Here is a 21,418-nt window from a genome sequence, read left to right as displayed (position 1 = left end):
GTTCTCCTTCATCTTCCCCCTACTAATTCTACATACTCTATCTGTGTTGGCAACCATGTTCTCCTTTCTTCATCCATGTTACAACAGGGGCTCGTCCCCTTGGTTACTTCTTTCTCCTTCTGAGTCGTTTACTTCTTTCTCTCTACAAGATCATCACCATCAAGGTAGAGGAATGTTTTGGCATCTCTCGTCTTATAAAAATATCCCTTGATCCCCACATCCTCTGCCAATTTCTCTTCAATTCTAGATAAAGTCATTAAACTCTTATTCTACACATGCTGTCTTTGTTTCTTCATCTCCCATTTACTCTTCCGCTCACACCAACCAGTCTTCTGCCCACAGATCCATTAAAGCTGCTTTTGTCAAAGTTGCCAGTGACCTCCATGTCGCAAAAATGCATAAAGCAGCTGGCTTCCCATCTTCTCTTGTTTGACCTCCCTCAGTAGCATTCAGCACACGGTTTCAGCTTCCACGAGCATGTTCTTCTCTTGGCCTCATGGCACAACATGCTTTACATTTTCCTTCTGTCTCTCTGGGAGCCCCTTCCAACACTCTGCTGCTTTCCACCTTTCTCTGACCTCTAGATGTTGGAGTCCCCAAGGTGCAAGGGTGAGCTCTCTTCTCCTTTCTCCTTCTGCTTTCTTCCCGAGCGATTCAAATCCTTTCTGTAGCTTTAGATGTTGTTTACATGGGGATAATTCCCAAAATTAAATTCCATCTCTGATCTTGCCACATTTGGATGAATTCACTGCATCTTGAGACCTGCATCTGGGACTTCACAGGCAACTGAACCTTAGCGCCTCTGAAGCCCAGCTCTAGAATTCTCCCAGTGTGCCTCTCCCTCTGTCCTGTCCATCTTCCCCAACTCAGTAGTGAGATTGTAATCCTGATAGTTCTTCAGGCCTTTCGTTCTCTCACAGCTCTCACTAAATATTCTCCAAGTTCCAACACTTCAAAGAGACCTTTCCTTGCTACTCACCTAGAATAATCCCTCTTGTCACCATCTTTCTTCACTTCCTGTGTGGGTTTTCATTCATCGTTCTTATAAAGGCTTATAATTGTGTATCAGCTTGTGTACTTGTCTGATGTTGGTTTCCCTCTAAACTGTACATTCCCTTTGGCAGGGGTCTGGTCTCTTTTGTTCACTGCTGGGTACCCAGGCCCTGTCATAATGTCTGGAAGGTAGAGGTATTGTGTTCGATAAACACAATATTGTGTTTAGTCAATAAAGGACAGTTTGGATACTACCTAAAACCAACACTTTTTTTTCTGGTGAGATAAGAATCAGATCCTTTTGCTGTTTGAATCATACTCATAAGAAGATGAAAGATAATAGTTATACATCATTCAAAAAAGAGAAAATGGATCCCTGGGTGGCTCAGTTGGTTAAGCATCCAACTCTTGATTTCAGCTCAGGTCATGATCTCAGGGTCGTGGGATTGAGCACCACACTGCGCTCCATACTGGGCATAGAGCCTATTTAAGATTCTGTCTCTCCCTCTGCCTCTCCCCTCCCAAAAAGAGTAAAAATGGGGTGCCTGGGTGGTTCAGTCATTAAGCATCTGCCTTCAGCTCAGGTCATGATCCCAGAGTCCTGGGATCAAGCCCCGAGTTGGGCTCCTTGCTCCACAGGAAATCCTGCTTCTCTCTCTCCCACTCCCCCTGCTTGTATTCTCTCTCTCTGTCATATATATAAATGAATTTCTTTAAAACAAAAAGTAAAAAAAATTAATCTTTAATATGCTTGTTGACTGATGAATTGGTTGAGTAGATAATTGAAAATTTACTTAATTTCTTTGTGTTCCTATTCATTTGTAACATAGAAATAATATTATCAACTCTCTTTTTCAGAATTGTTTTGTAGGGTGAAATTAGATCCTTGTGCTATAACGTCTTTTTTTTTTTTAAGATTTTATTTATTTATTTGACAGACAGAGATCACAAGTAGGCAGAGAGGCAGGCAGAGAGAGAGAGAAGGAAGCAGGCTCCCTGCTGAGCAGAGAGCCCGACGTGGGACTCGATCCCAGGACCTTGAGATCATGACCCGAGCCGAAGGCAGCGGCTTAACCCACTGAGCCACCCAGGCGCCCTATAACGTCTTTTGAATAAAGACTTTAGATAGGCACAAAGCCCCATTCGAGATGGTGCAGAGATTACATGTATTATCAATTTCCTTAGGCTGAGAACTGCATTGCACTAATGTCTGAACTCTTGTGGTTTGTGGGTCAACAAAATGTCACCAGTCTTCTTTGTTAAAAGCCCTATTTGAAAGGACACCATTTGACGGTGTTTTTATAAAGTGGTTGGACTTAAATCATTGTCCATGTACCCTGGAGTCTTCCTCTTAGCTGCTGTGCCCTGTGGGAATTGCCATCCAAGCTGGTGGACCACACAGCAGTGTCCACCCCACCTCACCTGATGGCATCTGGCCAAGGTGCTGAACGAAGTGGCAAAAAAAGCAATTTCACTGGGAGGAGTGGGTTAGTATCTCTAGACCTTGACAGTGCCATAGATATCGCAGAAGAGTTGGGGGGGGGGGGTGGAGGGAAGCTCACATTGTTTTTTAGTTGGGTGTTCAGTCTAAGGTTGCACGTAGAATCTTGGGAGGGGAAAACATTTCAGTATCTCAATTTCTTTTTTAAAGATTTTATTTATTTATTTGACAGAAATCACAAGTAGGCAGAGAGGCAGGCAGAGAGAGAAGGGGAAGCAGGCTCCCTGCTGAGTAGAAAACCTGATGCTGGGCTCGATCCCAGGACCCTGAGATCATGACCTGAGCCGAAGGCAGAGGCTTAACCCACTGAGCCACCCAGGAGCCCCACCAGTATCTCAAATTTTTGTGACTAAAATGCTGTTGGTAGTAGTCAGGGAATAATTTTGCTTTTCCTTTCCTTTTACATCGGGCAAGTCCATTTGTTTTAGTATATTTAAAAACTGACATTAGGTGGTAGAACTTCAAGAAATTTGAGGTTTACTTTGTCTTCTTCTGATATCTTCTGAGGCAATCAGTCTTTGTGGGTTTAAATAGTGGTTCCTAAACTATTGTTGATGACAGACCATTTTGAGACTGTGAAGAAGGCTATGGACCCTCTCCCAGAACGAAGGTCAGTGGGGAGGCACCTGGGTAGCTCAGTCAGTTAAGTGTCTGATTTCAGCTCAGGGCATGATCCTAGGACCCTGGGATCGAGCCCTGCATTGGTCTCCCTGCCTAGCGGGGAACCTGCTTCTCCCTCTCCTGTTCCCCCTGCCTGAGTGCTGTTTCTCTCTGTCAAATAAATCTTAAATAAATTTTAAATAAATCTTAAAAAAAAAGAGGAAGCTCATGGGCACAAACACATATAATTCCATATATGGTGTTGGGGGGGGGTCTTATAAATCTCTGATTCTTGGTTAAGAGTCTTGCTGTGGACTGAATTGTGTCCCTCCCCAAATTCATAAGTCACAGTTCTTTTTTTTTTTTTTAAGATTTTTATTTATTTGACATACAGTGATCACAGGTAGGCAGAGAGGCAGGCAGAGAGAGGGGAAGGGAAGCAGGCTTTCAGCTGGGCAGAGAGCCCAAAGTGGGACTTGATCCCAGGACCTTGGGATCATGACCTGAGCTGAAGGCAGAGGCTTTAACCCACTGAGCCACCCAGGCGCCCCCATAAGTCATAGTTCTAACTCTGCATGTAACAGAATTGAGAAATAGGGCCTATACAGAGGTAATTAAGGTTACGTGAGGTCATAACTGTAAGACCCTCATCGGAGAGGACTGGACACCAGAGCTGTCTCTCTCTCTCTCCACCATGTGAAGACAGAGCAAGAAGAGGGCAAGCCAGAAAGAGTCTCACGAGGACCGAAATTGGCCAGCACCTTCATCTTGGGCTTCCTAACTTCTAGAACTCTAAGAAATTTCTGTTGTTTATGCCATCTAGTTTGTGATATCTTATTTTAGTGACTGGTGCAGACTAATATCAGTCTACTCTAGAAACTGCTGTGTCTTGTAAACTAGTTGTGCTTTGAAGGAGTGGGTATTGAGAAGGGGGACTCCCTAGGGAGCAACTTTTCTGCATGTGGAAGAACCAACTTGGCAGGAGGGGGAGGGCATGGTGGTTGTGTATGGGACCTGGGAGATCAGGGAAAGGACCAGCTGCCAGCACTATGCCTGGCTCTCCCTTTCTGACCCTGGCTTCGTGAGTCCACGCTCACAGAGCAAAGTATGAAGGTCATGCTGAAGGCTGATGTGTTCTCAAGTTGGGTGTAGACTTCTTTCTAGGTTCTCCTTCATTTCACTGACAAGATTGTCCCTCTGAACCAAGGACCTCCTTGAATTTCTTTCAAGCATTTAATAAGAGGCAGGTCTCTCTCCAATTAAGATTAGAGCTACCTGGGGTGCCTGGGTGGCTCAGTGGTTTAAAGCCTCTGCCTTCAGCTCAGGTCATGATCCCAGGATCCTGGGATCAAACCCCACTTCGGGCTCTCTGCTCAGCGGGGAGCCTGCTCCCCCCCCCCTCTGCCTGCCTCTCTGCCTACTTGTGATCTCTGTCAAATAAATAGACAAAATCTTAAAAAAAAAAAAAAAAAAAAAAAAGTTAGAGCTACCCAACGCAGAGACAAACCTCTGAGAACGTGGGAAGCATTTGCTGCTTAAAAATCCAGCCTTATCCCTCTTAAAAAGGCTGCCACTATCTGATGTGGGTAGAATTTGAGGGTGATGACAATAGGAACTGTAAACTATAGACTATTTGCTTCCAACCTGGGAAAGGAAGGGCAGAGTCTCAAAGCCTGGTGATGCCGTAGGAGTGAGTTTAGACTCGGGGAGGGGAATGTGTGCAGGTCTTTTCTGGAAGACTTTAGACAAGAAGTCAAAGTTTGAGTGACCAAAGTTAACCAACAAAATATGTGGGGTTTCATAGGACAGGAGTAAATGACAAGACAGGGTTTAGGATGCAAATATCAGAGCCAGAGAGCCAGAGAGCTCTTTGTGTCAGGACCATTTTGAGTTCCAAGGTTCCACCTTCTCAAGGTCACCGTTACCAACAAACACATCTCTGCCTAGCTCAGAAGTATCCAGAACTGCTTCAGATGCCCAGGACCCACCAACCAGGGATTTTAGCCTCTTACTAAAACCTCCTTTATCACATTAGACCCTTAAATGTAAATATATATATAGATATATATATTTTGGCCAAGGGAGATGATGGGATAGAAATCATATTTGCAAAGTCAAGGAGCCAAATCCCCTTAAAATTAGACCGCTGAGCAGAAATTCTGTGACAGACAGCATTTCTTCCAAGTCTAAGTTCAAAATTGGCTTTCTGATACATACCCTTTTTATTTCCCATGGTCCCCAGGAAGAGGCTGGATTTTCTGGACGCTCACCATGGTGGCATATTTCCCTTTCTCCCATAAACTCACTCTTTAAACCTGGGTAAATTATGTTGACTTTTTGATTCTAGGGCTCTCCTTTATAAAGTGAGGGAGTTTACCTGGAAAATAAAAGGTCCCCCTGAAAAATAGAAATGTTGTCAGTCTCTCTTGTACCACAATCTCTTTCCCCATTAGAACTACAGAATTTCTCTGAGTAGACCCAAAAAAGCACTATTGGAAGACTTGAATGAGCAAGCTGATGAAATCAGGTGTTTAGAGACCAGTCCCTGCAGCTGCACTGACCGGTAAATAACCCTTCCCTGGTTTCTGGTTTCTCCTTTTAGAGCAATAAACAACAACAAAGGAAGAATACCAGCTCAACTTATGTAGTCACTGGTTACCCAAGTGACTCATGATCTAAGTGGTGGTATTTATCCATAGGAAATTATCCTGAAAAGCCCACAGCGATGAGTACTTGAGGATTACCCAAATTTAACATGGAGGAGTAAGTTGTTAACAGTTGTAGTCAACATATCCAAAGCAACCCAGAGAGGAAGTGGGAGAGAGTGAAACTAGACACTCATTATAATGTGAGGAATCTAAAAATGTATTTGCCTCTAAGCATGAGTAGTTACATATTTTTTATATAAATATCCCAGTATACATTCTGTTTTTCCCTTAGTCTTTCCAGAATCTACAGAGTAAAGTGTTGCAAGGGCATTTGCACCAAGTCCCATGCTCTTTGGGAATCATTAGTAAACATTTATTTTGTTTATTACGAGAGCTTTTCTCCAAAAGGAAAACACAGAAATCTGGGGGAATTGCAAAGCATGGAGGTAACGTTGACATTTAAAAAAATATTATAAATGGAAATAAATAATAATATGTTAGCCAAAGCAAGCTTGACAAATGTTGTAGAAATCCTCAAATTTACTTTCTTGCTTGGGCACAAGGTGAAGTTTGTCTTGCAATTTGAACCTACTTTGTAAATGAAAATGTGCCAGAAGGCATAGTAGCTGGGATTCTTCTTTGTTTAATCCACGAATAGTAACATTGTTAAGATCTGCCCAGGGAAGAGTCCTCCTTTGCTTTCGCTGAGCATCTGTGATGTCAATTGGCAGCCTGATGTGTCTGAGGTTGGAGCTCAAAAATGCAAATGTCTGCAGGGCCAAGAAAATATTACAATGAGTGAAACTGCGGCGCCTGGGTGGCTCAGTCAGTTATGTGTCTGCCTTAGGCTCAGGTCATGGTCCCAAGGTCCTGCTTCTCCCCCTCTCCCCCCTGCTCATGCTCTCTCTCTCTCAAATAAATAAATAAAATCTTTTTAAAAAATCTAGAAAACTGGATTTGTAAAAAGTGAGAGTCTGGACTTGTGCATGTTGCAAATAATGGAAAAATTCTGAATCTTTGTGAGAGCCAATTCTGTGTGGGCCTAATTAAAAAAATAAACAAACAAACAAACAAAATCTGTGGGCCAGGTCTCTGTCCAAGAGGTCACTGTTTTATAATTGTGGATGCTGAGTGAGGAAGACCTTATTTTGCACCATCTTTAATTTGGAGAAAAGAACTTGACTTGTGGTTCAGTATTTGTATGTCTTTAAATAAGCATTCTCAGATAAAGAGAAAAACGTCAAAAAAGCATTTGAGGGGTGCCTGGGTGGCTCAGTGGGTTAAAGCCTCTGCTTTCAGCTCAGGTCATGGTCTCAGGGTTCTGGGATCGAGTCCCGCATCGGGCTCTCTGCTCGGCAGGGAACCTGCCTCCCTTCCTCTCTCTGACTGCCTTTCTGCCTACTTGTGATCTCTGTCTGTCAAATAAATAAATAAAATCTTTAAAATAAAAAGAAAAGCATTTGAGAACAATAGAATATTTAAGCAGTACTTTTATATTTAATTTCTATGACTTTAGAGCTAGTTTCTTAGATTTTTTATAGAAAGTATGACTTTGTGTTAGGACCCACAAGAACACCTATTCAAGATGTTGCTGATGTCACGTACATAGCATCTGTTCAGTCATTTTGCCACGAACATAGTTCTCAAATTAAAAAACTCACTGGGGTGATTCAGATCACTCCGTACTACAACGAGGATATGGATACTTGGAGACATCTAGACGACATAAACAATTTTCTAGTTTTTATAAAATGAATGTTTGGCACCGTGTAGACAGCACATTACTGAAATCAAGACTCCCTTATCCAAAAGCAAAACTGAATTTTGGGAAAAAAATGACTAGAATGCCTGAGAACCAAAAACACTTTTATCAAACTCGAGCTCCCTTCACATTGCTTTAGATACTGAAGGTAACACAGTTTGGGTCTTGAGTATTCCTTTATATTTCATTTAGACACCTTTGAGATAGTCCAGTATTTTTTTTTCCCCAGTTACTGACCGTTTTATGGTAGCTTTTCCCCCCCTTTATCACCCAAACCAAATATTACTGATAGTAATAAGATAATGAGAGGTTTAAACATTTTCATTTGTACTTTTCTGTCATAAGAAGGCAATAAATAATCGTAATCAGCATTGCATTAAGTAGTGAGGAAGTATCTTTTCACCTCCATGTTTGCTAAATCCTTTCAGGTTGTATGTGATTAACAGTTGAGGCATGGTAAAATAGCTAAATAAATAAATACATGCTCTGGTTCCTGGACTAGAAATTAGAGCTGTTGAAAAAAAAAAGTCACTGAAAATGAGATATTGTGGTGAGATAAAGATTGGTGAGGGTTTAAAACTGTGTGAACACGGGGACTTGTGAAATCCCCACAAATTACCACAGAAGCTGATGATTCTAATTTTAGTGCCCAGCCTGGTTTCACTTACTATTTCAACTCTTCAACATCCTTATTGTGACTCGGAGATCCATCAGGAGAACTCTTGGTGGAAATGCCTTTGTGTGATTTCTCCCCTCAAGAATTGCTTTTATGGATATTAATAACCTAATATGCATTTATTCCCATGCTGGAGAAAAATGATGGCAATGTTAAAACTTGGATCCTCTTCATGACTCTTTGGCACACATGAAATACTACTGGGGTTTCTATAGGAATCTACTAAAATCTCCTCCTCTTTGACGTCTTTGGGGACCTGTATGTGTCTGTGTATCCCCTTAAGTACTTAAATGCTTGATAGATATTTCTTTAAAAAAATAGATTATAACTGGGGCGCCTGGGTGGCTCAGTGGGTTAAGCCGCTGCCTTCGGCTCAGGTCATGATCTCAGGGTCCTGGGATCGAGCCCCGCATCGGGCTCTCTGCTCAGCAGGGAGCCTGCTTCCTTCTCTCTCTCTCTGCCTGCCTCTCAGTGTACTTGTAATTTCTCTCTGTCAAATAAATAAATAAAATCTTTTAAAAAAAATAGATTATAACTGATCGATAAAAATAGTTGAGGGATGCCTCGATGGCTCAGTCATTTAGTGTCTGCCTTCGACTCCAGTCATGATCCCAGGGTCCTGAGATTGAGTTCCACATTGAGCTCCTTGCTCAGTGGGGAGCCTTCTTCTTCCTCTGACTGCTGCTCCCCCTGCTTGTGCTCGCTCTCTCTCTCTGGCAAATAAATAAATAAATAATAAAATCTTTAATATATATATGTACTTTAGGTACATTATATATACATATGTATAAGTAGGTGAATATTAATAGTTTGGATTGTATGTCTAGAGGCAGCTACTTTGTCCTCCCAAATAGTGAATATTACATAGTAAGAAGCTGATTTTGGATTCTTTATTTAAGGAAATGTGGGCCTAAGTCAGCTAGAAGAAATGAGATTTCAACTAGTTCTCATTTCATACCTCACATTCCTAGCCCGTGCTGCCTTTCCCCCAGTTTCTTTGTCTCTCTCTCTCTCATATTTCTTTCTTTCTTTTGCAAAATGACTATATGTAGGTAAAATTATGGGGCTTATAACTTCGAGAGAAATGATATAAATAGGAATCATTTATTCCTTAAGTAGAATGTCGTCATTTACCTAGAAAAAAATAATAGTAGCTAACACTTATCAAGGGCATACTATGTTCCAGTAAATAAGCCCCTAACCTATAGTAACTCATTTAATTCTTGGAACAACCCTACAACATAGATCCTATTACTATCCAAGTTTATAACTAAAGATACAGAGACACAGTAAGATTCCATAAAGTGCCCAAGGCCACATACTAGAAAGCACAAAAGTCAAATTTGGTCCCAGGGGTCTGGCTCTTGAGTCCAGACTCTTATCCAACCGTCCAGCTCTACTCAGAACTCATCAAGCGACTAAAACATGTGAAGCTTGTGCAAAGCCACAGAGAAGGGCTACGTTGGGATTCTATCACACAGACCTTCACAGTGGCTTTTAGTTCTGCTCCTTACAACATGGTCCTCCTGCTCTCCCCCCTCAATGTTTGTTGAATGAAAGAATGAACACATAGATTCTTTAATTCCAGTTTTAAGAGCTCCCTATTCTGTTAGCATTCCTGCTTCTCCACCGTTCTCTGCCTTTTTCAGTGTCATTTTCTTTACATGTGGTTTCTCCTTTTCTCCACTCAGTGCAACCCCACTCATGCTTTAAGGCCACAGCCCAACTCTGTGAGTCAGAAGTTTTTACTTCTCTCGTGACTCTTTCATAATGCCCTGTATCGTCATTTCTGTTTATTTTGAACCCCCCCCCCCCGCCTTCTTTAGATTCTAAGGCCCCTGAGATCACAATCTGTGCCTGATATAAGCTTGTACCTCTGCCATGGTGTTAATCACAGTGTCTGGCACAGAAATAAGTGTTTATTAAATAAATGATAAAATGACTGGAAGAAGTATTCAGTGTAATTTTATTCTCTGTAACATAAATCTGTAATAAAAATCTGGAAGCATGTCTTGAAATTCCATCAGGGGCAGTTAATATAAGAGGAGTAAATTCATTCAATTAAAAAAAATTCAAGACAAAAATAAGAGTAGAGGGGAAAAGTGGAAAAGAAACAAATTTGAAGTCTGCAGATCATGTGGGAAGAGTCAGGTGACGGAGCAAGATAAGCATATGCAGGTATCAGACACACTTCTGGGTCGAGAGCTAGAAAGACAAAGGACACTGTCTGGTTCTTAAGAAACTACTGGGGGGACAGAACCATTCAGTAACAAAAGTCAGACAAAGACTCACTCAAGTCAGTACGTTGAGTGCCAAAAATCTTCCCAGAGGAGCTGGAAGGGAGGAGAAGAATTCAAGTGGGCATTTAAGAAGTGAGTATGTGGGACACCTGCAGGCTCAGTCAGTTAAGCGGCTGTCTTTGGCTCAGGTCATGATCCTGGGGCCCTGGGGTCTTGGGATCCTGAAGTTCCACATCAGGGTCCCCGCTCAGCAGGAAGTTTGCTTCTCCCTCTGCCTGTTCCCCCCTGCTTGTGCTCTCTTTCTCTCTCTTGCTTTTGCTGTCTTGTTCTCTTTCTGGCGAATAAATAAATAACATCTAAATTTAAATAAAAAGAGTATATGATTACCAAACAGACTTAGAGAGGGAAAGGAAAACATTCTAAAAAAAGGAAAAAATATATCCAAAGCATGTTGTCCTGGTCAGGTCAGGCTCCTGTAACAAACATACCATACACTGGGTGGTTTAAGCAATAAATTACCTTCATGAACTCATGACCTCCCAAAGGCCCCATCTCCAAAAACCCAGGAGAAGCACTGGAGAGGAAGAGGGGTGAACCCATATAAGAAGCATTTGGGAGGTAGATGAGCAGACTTGGGTATGGAGGGATAGTGCAAGAAGGCCCTGGGAGGTCTAGGAGGAGCCCCAAGTTTCTGGCATGGAGTCCTGGGAGGTAGACGGAGCCACACATCCAGGAAGGAGAAACAGATACAGAAGTTTAGGAGGGTGAAGAGGACATATTTTTTTAAGTAATCAAAAAAATTTAGTAGAAATATAATTCACAGGCTTTTGGAATCTGCCCTTTTAAAGTGTTTAGCTTAAAAAAAAAATAAAAAAATAAAGTGTTTAGCTTAGAGACGCCTGGGTGGCTCAATCAGTTAAGCCACTGCCGTTGGCTCAGGTCATGATCCTGGGGTCCTGGGATCAAGTCCCGCATCAGGCTCCTTGCTCAGCAGGGAGACTGCTTCTCTCTCCACTTCTGCCTGCCTCTCTGCATGTTTGTGTGCACTCTCTCTCTCTCTCTCTGACAATTAAATAAATAAATAAAATCTTTAAAAAAAAAAAAGTGTAGGGGCACTGGGGTAGCTCAGTGGGTTAAGCCTCTGCCTTTGGCTCAGGTCATGATCTTGGGGTCCTGGAATCGAGCCCCACATCGGGCTCTCTGCTCAGAAGGGAGCCTGCTTCCCCCCCACCCCCACTGCCTGCCTCTCTGCTTACTTGTGATCTCTCTCTCTGTCAAATAAATAAATAAAAATCTTTTTTTAAAAAGTGTATAGCTTAGTGATTTTTAGTCTGTTCACAAGTTTGTAGCACAACTGCTACTATCAAACTTCAGAACGTTTTCATCATCCCAAAAAGAAACCCTCAACTCATTGTAGTCACTCCTATGCCTCCTTTCCCTCAGCTCCTGGAAGCCACTAATTTACTTTCTGTCTGTATGAGTAGAGTCAAAGTCATGAGTATAGCCTATTCTGGGCTTTCATATAAATAGAGCTCTATAACATATGGCTTTTTTTTTTGGTCTGGCCTTTATCACTTAGCATCATTTTTTCAAGGTGTACCCATATTGTGGGATGTATCAGTTCCTTATGCTTTTTTATGGCTGAATAAAATTCCATTGTAGGGATATACTTTATTTTGTCCATCTCTTTATCAGTTCATGGAAATTTGGGTTGTTTTAACTTTTGGACTATTATGAATAATACTTTTGAACAGTTGTGTACAAGCTTTTGTGTAGACATATATTTTCAGTTCTTTCATGGATCTATCTACCTAGGAGTGAATTTGCTGAATCATAGGCAACTCTATGTTGAAGTTTTTGAGGAACTTCCAAGTTGTTTTCCAAAGTGGCTGCATCATTTCATATCTCCACTAGCAATGTAAGATGGTTAGATATGAAAACCTATCCTCAAGTTAAATAAAACTTTCCTAAATGCACCCACTCCTAAGTGGCAGCCCCCACTCTTGGCCCTCTACTGTACACCTTGCAGCTGGCCTCAGTCTGATTTGGAGTTACTGACATGGAAGTAGTTGAAGCCATGGTTGTGGGTGAGTTAACCATGGAGAGTCTGAGGTGAGAAGGAAAGTCCAGGCATAGATACCTGTGGGCCCCCAGCAGAAGGAGGGGAGTCTGTGTGTGACTGAGAAGGTGTGACCAGAGGCACGGGAGGAAAACCAGGGAAGAGAAGATGTCAGGAAAATCACCCAAGGGAAGAATTTCAGGGGGAGTGTGGTAAAGAGGTAACACAAGGCTGCTGAGCCTTAGCATAAATGTGGGGACTCCACCAGAGTAGTTTTGGTCAAGTGTGGGAGTGGGAAGTGAGGGAAGAACTGGACAGAGCTTGATTTGGGTCATCTGAAGAGGGAATGAAACAAATCCAGCAAATTCTACTTGGCCTTCAAGGATGGGAGAGATACGAGAGTTGGCCAATGGGGAGCTGGTATTCTTTGTTTCTGGTTTTGGCCAGACTTGGCCATCTTTACTCAAGCTGCTAGCAGTTTAGCTCCAATTCATTAATTCTTCCTTTTTATAATGGGATCAACAAAACCCTTATTTCTAGTCCTTTGCCTTCTCCAACTCTTCAGTATTTACTTTGTGGAAAGGATCCATGTTCTCCCTTTCCCCCCCTCTTCCTGTGTGTCTCTAGATCCTCTAATAAACCCATCTGATTCATGTTTCTAGCAGTTACACAATTTCCGAAGAGTAATTTGGCATATGAACCAATTACTTCCATCAACCTGTAAACTCCACGAGAATTCCAAAAGTTCTTTTCAGCATTTTGATAGATGCCCACCAAACTCCTTTTCCTCTGTATGTAATGTGCTATTAATCCATGTATAATGTTGTTCTAGTAGAAAAATATACTCTAAATTCCAAATAACCACTTTACAAATATAGTTGGAAACATTTCGTAATTCTAGGACTTCCTTTTTTTTCCCATTGGGTTTTATGCTCTGAAAACCTTTTCTAAAAGAGCTTTTTTTTGTTCTGATGAGGAAGACAGAGTAATATTGTTTCTCTCGTGTTAGGGATGATGAAAACAAGGCTTAAGGTAGTTAAATAGGGACCTAAGATACTACGGACGCTTGTTAGTCACTAGTATTTTCTCTTTTGTTGCTATGTACAGGGATTTCTTTTCAGGAGTAAAGTGGAATTAGTTAATGCCTTAAATGAGAAGAAGGAGATATTACCACCTCTTGAGATTTGTTTTCCTTTTGAAGAAAGGAAGAAACACTTGCTGTAGGAAAAAGACATGAAATCAGAGAGAATGACAAAGTCATTAAGTGGAGTCTTCTAATTATGGCCTTCAGGCTCTATACATTTAACTGAGAGTACGGAAATAATCTTAAAAACATTTTTTGTTCCTACACTTCACTTTCAATTGTTTTCAGTAAAAGGTCTAGCCCCAAATCCCTGATTCAGAAGTATTTGAAAACTGGGACTTTACCATCCCACAAAAGAGTACCATGAATGAATTGGTTTCTAAATAGGATCAAAAGTTTTCATTTAGGGGCACCTGGGTGGCTCAGTGGGTTAGGCCTCTGCCTTCGGCTCAGGTCGTGATCCCAGGGTCCTGGGATCGAGCCCCGCATCGGGCTCTCTGCTCAGCGGGGAGCCTGCTTCCTCCTCTCTCTGCCTGCTTCTCTGCCTGCTTGTGATCTCTGTCTGTCTAATAAATAAATAAAAAATAAAATAAAATAAAAAAGTTTTCATTTAAATGATAACATGCACCATTTCACTTAAAAAGGAGGAAATCTAAGTCTTGCCATTTGCAATGACGTGACTGGAACTAGAGGGTATTATGCTAAGTGAAATAAGTCAGTTGAGAAAGACAGTTATCATATGATCTCATATACACGGAATTAAGAAACAAAACAGAGGATCATACGGGAAGGGAGGGAAAAATAAAACAAGGTGAAATCAGAGAGGGAAAAAACCGTGAGAGTCTCTTAATCATAGGAAACAAACTGAGGGTTGCTGGAGGGGAGGGGAGGGGCAGGGAGGGATGGGGTAGCCAGGTGATGGATATTGAGGAGGGCACTTGGCTATCTGATAACACTGACTTTAACTTGTATTTTCCATTCTAGTTTTGTGACCCATAAAACTTAATATTCTCAGATGTCTCCTCTTCCAGGAAGCTTTCCCAGCTCCCTTTGGTTGAATTTTATCCCATTTTTGTACTCCCATAACACCCAGGGCTTGTTTCTCTGACACTGGACTTAATGGGCTCATTGTTTTATAATGACTGGTTTATGATCTGTAAACTGCAGTGGGATGTAGGATCCTAAATGAGCTCTTTACATCTCCAGCCCATATCATAGCACTTAATGGTTAGTAGATATTTAATAATCATTGGCTTTTTTTTCTCTCAACCAAACAAATGCCTTTCTGTGAGCATGGAAGTCAGTTTTTCATTATGTTAGTGTTTCTTGCTGAATTCCCATGAAACAACTTTGAACTCAGGTTTTAAAATGCTTTTCTGGGGTGCCTGGGTGGCTCAGTCATTTGCCATCTGCCTTCAGCCCAGATCATGATCCTAGGGTCCTGGGATCAAGCCCCACATTGAGCTCCCTGCTTACGGGGAAGCCTGCTTTTAGGAAAAAAAAAAGAAGAAGAAGAAGAAATAAAATAAAATGCTTTCCTAGTGTTCTCAAAGATAAGCAGCTTCCACTCCCAGCACAGAACAGTGGTAGGTCAGAGAGAAAGAGTATACTGCAAGCTGTGCCTTCTGTTCACATTCTTTTTTTTCTTAGAGGCTTTCTGTATAGTATCTTCATTCTCTTAGAACCTCCTTTATGTAGACTCTAACGCCCAAGTTTGTCCTTTGGCCCCAGTGGGTGGATCCCTAAGAGTTTTATTTACTCATGCCAGTTACTGAAAATGTCTCCTTGCCCCTGGTGGGCACATAGACAATACCATGTTAGTGCTGGTACCAAGTACAGAATAGAAGTCAATAACCAGCTCAGACCTCATCCTGGAACCTGGCTTCCTTGAAATTTTTTATAACAACTAAGTAACAAGGTAGAACTGTGCTTTATTTGTTGCTAGATTTCTGGGGAGAATACTGGCCTCCCAGAGTTCAATGGATAAAGCATCAGCACAGTGATGGTACAGACAGCATTCAAAACAATGACCTTCTCCTCCTTCTCCTCCACCAACATCATAATCAAGCTCAGTCTGGAGTCAGTGAATAAGGGGATGTGACTTCATTTCAGGGGATTTGGAACCAGGTCCTTCCCAAGCATTAGTGCCACAGACGAGATTCTTATGAATATAATGCTGAAGAAAACACTGGTCTTCACAAAAACTGTTTTCCCAAGGCTTAAAATTTTAACTTATAAGCTAAATATTTTCTAGTTCTGAATCTTATTTTGAGATTTTATTTATAATTTGAACACTAGAGTTGCTGTAGTAGGTCATAACCTTTCCATGGAGTTGAATGTGTTTTTCTGGAAACCATCAGATTGCAAATGTCTAATATGTGTGTATATCGGTTCTCCTCTGTGTTTAGCTTCAGCCTAATGCTAGGAAAATACCTCCTTGTTGGACTTTGGAATCTCATATATATTCCTAGAGTTTCTTTAAGATTCTCATTTGTCATTCAACTCATGTCAGATAGCTGTAGATATGTCCGTTGGGTTGACAATAGTATATTTCAGTTAACCAAGAAAGAATAAATATAATGCAGCTTAACCTTGTTACTTAATTGTTAACCCAAACTACAACAGGGCCTTGTGGAATGAGCTCTGAGCTAGTTATTGACTTCCGTTCAGTATTTGGTACCAGTGAGTCCCTGAAATGCCAAGCTTGCTCTAATAATAATGGTTATTCATCTGCAGACAATAGAGCCAGTGATAGAATGCTTAGAAATGAAGCAGAGGCATAGTACACATTTGTTCTAGACAATGCTCAGAAATTGATCTAATAGGCAAGCCTTAACAACAGCTAAAATTTCTATTGGTAGTAAGAAAAATATAAATTTTCCAAGTCAGAGCTGGCTTTGTCACTAAGCTAGTCACATGATGGGACAAGTAACTTAACCTCCATAGGCCTTAATCTCCTCATCTATGAAATGGGGAAAATAATATTTTGCTTTGGGGATGTTATAAGATTTAAACATCATATAGCTAGTTTTCCCCAACATTATGTGTATCACATCACATGCCACGAACAAGTAGTATTTGAAGAAGATATTATTACTTTGTTTTCTAAAATACACACACACACACACACACACACACAAAATCCACAAGAATGTTGATTATTAATGCCCTACTGATTTAGGAAAAGCTCTTTGTAGGAGAAAAACAACAACAGTGAAAGCTTAAAACCCAGGAAAAACTCATTATCACATTAAGTAAACCTATCCAAGGCAAGAATAAAAAAAAATTACTCTAGAGTTGAGAAAATATTTTCCACAGCTACTCCATATGTCATTGTTAAATAACCTTTGGGGATTTTGCTCCACTCTGTATAAATGTGGGATACTGGACTCTGGGTCATCGTGATGGCCCACTTAAAATGTTATAACTTTGCTATAAGCAAATAAATAAACTCATTTCCTCAGTATGTACTATCCTGGTTGGTCTGTGATAGAATCAACATTGACAATAATGACAATGAGGCCATGACAAGAGTTACTGAATGGAGGAAATAAGGTAGAAAGAGCAATTCAAAGAACTAAGAGGCAATGTGGAAAGAAGTGAGAAGGAAAATCAAAGTTAAAACACCACCAATACAGGGTACCTGGGTGGCTCAGTGAGTTGGGCCTCTGCCTTCTCCTGTCATGATCTTGGGGTCTTAGGATCAAGCCCCGTGTAGGGCTTTCTGTTCAGCGGGGAGCCTGCTTCCCTCTCTTCCTCTGCCTGTTGCTCTGTCTACTTGTGATCTCTCTCTCTGTGTCAAATAAATAAATAAAATCTAAAAAAAATAACCACCAATACAGAAATAAGAATGCCAGGTATAAAGAATGAACTGAGAAGAAACAGTAATGTATCTTTTTATTTATGACCTTTTTTTAGAGGTAATGGATAATTAGGGCATTGGTGAGTGTGGGGGGGGGGGGGGCAGAGAGAGACAGAAGTCCCCGCAGGGAAAGTGCAAGACAGGGGGATGGTGACTGAGGCTGTAGCTTTGGAATGCAGTATCCTGGATCAAGACAAAGTGTGGGAGACAAATGACTTCTCCAATAGTGTCTGTCCTCTTCTTCACCATTTGAAACAAAGCTAGATGAAATGGAAGGGGCTCGTGTCCTTGTGATGAAACTACCTAGCAAATGCCAGCCATGCTTTAGCTCTGAGTTATGGAAACCACATGTGACTAGACCATAATGGCATTAACTCAGAATTGCCTGCTTCATAAAGAAGGAACTTGCTGTATAAGTTGTTCCAGAAAAGTTAAATGATTTCAGAAACATGGCATAAGTGAGTGATGTCACCCAGGGAACAGGGAACACTAAATTTCTTTCAAAACAAACTCCAGAAGAGAAACATCAGCCTTTTCAATGGAAATAATGGGAGATAGCCCAGTAATTCTGGTTTCTTCTGTGCTTTATAACATCTCCTGCATATTTTTTTTCCCTCTTGATAAACCTCAGATCTTCCAGCAGATGACCTTGTCTCCTTCTTTTTAGAGTAAATGAGTCATTAGAAAATTCCTCAACTCCCTACTATCAAATGGACAGACCTACCTATACCTCTACCCATTTCCCACCTCTTTCCTCATGTTAAATTTAAAAAGGTGACCTGCTACCTTATCCAAGGTAAATCCCTCCACCTATAAAAGGGTACATCACCTCTGTCCTCTTGGGGACCTTATTATATAGATTAAATTCTTTTTCTCCTGTTCTTAAATTTTCCTTTCCACTGATTGTTAGCACTTAAATATGCTCAGGTGCCAATTCAGAAATCTGTAATAGTGTATCCAGAAGCTAAGTCAACATTTCCCTTTGGATATCTCAGACATCTCTAACTCAACACATTTAAAAATGCACTCATCATTGTCCAAAATGAACTTCCTTCTCCTTTCCCTTTTTCTCGTTTTTTCAGTCTCAGGGGAATGGCTTCATAACCCAACCAAATGGTTTGCTAGAAACCTGGACATTATCCCTGATTGCTCCTTTCTGCTCAGTCCCCAAAGCCATTCAATCAGCTAATCTTGTTGGATCTATCTTCAAATTATAACCTGTAACCAACCAGTCTTCTTCATCTCTATTGCCACATACTGGTTGAGATAACAATCATCTCTTGCCTAGATGGTCATAACTAACTACTAACGGGCTTCACGATCATCTGTGTACATCTCTACTCATCTCTTTTCCATACTGCAGCTGGAGGAATCTTTAAAAAGTCTAGATAGGATCATGCCACACTCTTACTCATCTTTGAAATCACGGTTTCCTATTGCCTTTCAGATAGAGTTCATACTTCTTCATATAGCTTACAGTACTGTTCATGAGCTACTCCTATGAACTTCTGAGTCTCATGTCTCACCACATTCAGTACTTCAATCACTCTATGTCTTTCAGCTTTTCATTATTGCCATCTTCCTATCTACTCTTTGCCTAGCTAAAACTCCTTTGGCTCCTAGACTAAAGTAGTGCTCCTCCCCTTCCTGGGATTCTTTATTGCAATAACTTGTTTAATTCTTTGCTAGAGTATCAGAATTATGTCTTTCTTGCAGGGTCACATGACCCTGCAATTGTGCTACCGGGCATTTACACCAAAGATACAGATGTAGTGAAAAGAAGGGCCATATGTACCCCAATGTTCATAGCAGCAATGTCCACAATTGCCAAACTGTGGAAAGAGCTGAGATGCCCTTCAACAGACAAATGGATAAAGAAGATGTGGTCGATATATACAGTGGAATATTACACAGCCATCAGAAAGGATGAATACCCAACTTTTGCATCAACATGGACAGAACTGGAGGAGATTATGCTGAGTGAAATAAGTTCAGCAGAGCAAGTCAATTTTCATATGGTTTCATTTACTTGTGGAGCATAAAGACTAACATGGGGGACATTAGCAGAAGGAAAGGAAATATGAATTGAGGGAAATCAGAGGGGGAGATGAAAAATGAGAGACTGGATTCTGGGAAACAAACTGAGGGTTATGAGGGGGCGGGGGGAGAGGAGATGGGTGAGCCTGGTGGAGGGTATTAAGGAGGGCACATATTGCATGGAGCAGTGGGTGTAGGTGTGGTGGATAAACAATGAATCTTGGAACATGAAAAAAATAAAATGAAGATGTTAAAAAAAAAAAAGAATTATGTCTTTCTTGCTCACCAATTTATCCTTCTCTCTGCTCCCAATCTCTTTTACCAGCTACTCTGGTATCTTGCTTAGTATCTGGTTTCTAATAGATCCTCAGTATTTGTCAAATAACCTGATTTTTTTTCAGGGTTTTGCTATCATTTCTCTTACTGAACTTAATAGTCTTGATTCTCCCATGGAGTTTCAGAGAATATAATCACAGCACATTTTAGGTCTCACGTCTGTGGTGAGAAAGGGAGATTAAGCTTGAACATGGCCAGAACAACAAATGCTATGTTAATCCTTAAGGCTTAAGGTTTGTAATCAAGCAGTCATTTTCACTAAGGACTTAGGCATTTAGAGACACCCCCCCCCTTATCTCCATGTGAGGGTCAAATGGACGGTCTGAGTGCAGTGGTGTTTACAATTAATTGATCATATGAGGGTCAAAAAAAGCAAAGACGTGTTTGTGGTTATTAATACATAAAGACAATATCTGCCATTAGGAGGAAAGAGTCTTTATGGGTTTTTGTTAGTTTTTTATTGCAATAGAGATAAAACTATAGACAAGACTACCTTTGGAAGTTCATATAGGGCCAAAATCATTTCAAAACTGTTTATTGAATACTCACTAGATATAATATTTCACCTTATAAATCCTACAGTCCTGGAGCCAGGAGCAACCTTTGCTGTCATTCTGGCATGCTTCCTAGACACCATCTGGGAATTAAGCCTACAACATCTCTGATAGTCATTACTTTACTTTGGCTTGAGAACTTTCAAGAATGAGATTCCATTGCTGATGAGGCCACCTGCCCTACTCCTAGAAGCTCCAGTGTCACAATACTTTTTCTCCTTTTTCCTTCTCTAACTTAACATCTCTCTTCCTGTCACTTCAAACATATGTCTTCTACTTCACCTAAGTCCTCAACTTAGAAACCCTTAAATACTGGAAGGGAAGAGGTAGAGTGGGCAAAGAGAGAGAGCTTTCCTGAGCACCCAGTGTTTTAGAAGACATTCAGTGGATAGATTTTACATTACCTCTATAACTCCTTCAACAATCTAGCAAAGAAAGCAGGATTAATGACCTTGTAGTCGGAGGTAAGTAAGACTTTCCCCATTTGCTTATCTAATGTTGAAATCCAATCCAAGATTCTGAGTCAAGAGGCTGGGGTGCTAATTTATGTCTCTTAATGGACAGCTGCATAGAGTTGGCTCTTTTTACTATTTCTAAACTTGGGAGCATAGTTCTTATTGTCCTAGACAACCTCACGAGGATTTATTTGAAGATAGAGGCGTTCATGTTAGTGAAAGACTTTTCACTGCATGAATACATCATAGCCTTTGGAAATCACACCCAACAGAAATCTATTGCCCTTTGGAAGTGAGAACTTCTCTCTTAGAAGTAATTCAAGCCCTGGAGAAATTTGGCTTATGGTGTCCTTTTCAAACTTGCGAGAAAATGTGGATGCTGGGGAGCAATAATTTTCCTTGCAGCCAGAGAGTACCTATCAACACTAAAGCAAGTCCCAAACCATCGGGAGACTAAACAACCTGGACTAAAATAACATTGACATTCATGTTGAGACAGTCAGGAGTGATTTAGAGTTAGAGTTTGATGATCACCACAACAAACTATTCTGGAGATTTACTAACACTCCAAGGTCAGTGTTTGGAAATTCTTAAGGAGTACTCCAATAATA

The 21,418-nt window shown here is 40.9% G+C and overlaps 1 protein-coding gene across 7 annotated transcripts in view; it reads left to right on the top strand.

Moving 5' to 3' along the window:
* RASGRP3 (RAS guanyl releasing protein 3) overlaps window positions 1-21,418 on the top strand; it is a 106,359-nt gene that overhangs the window by 42,353 nt on the left and 42,588 nt on the right. The window lies entirely within an intron of this gene.

The sequence above is a fragment of the Mustela nivalis genome (assembly GCF_964662115.1).
Source record: "Mustela nivalis genome assembly, chromosome: 8".
Lineage (NCBI taxonomy): Eukaryota > Metazoa > Chordata > Mammalia > Carnivora > Mustelidae > Mustela > Mustela nivalis.
The sequence above is the reverse complement of the archived record's forward strand: the minus strand, read 5'-3'. Positions and strand labels throughout refer to the sequence as shown.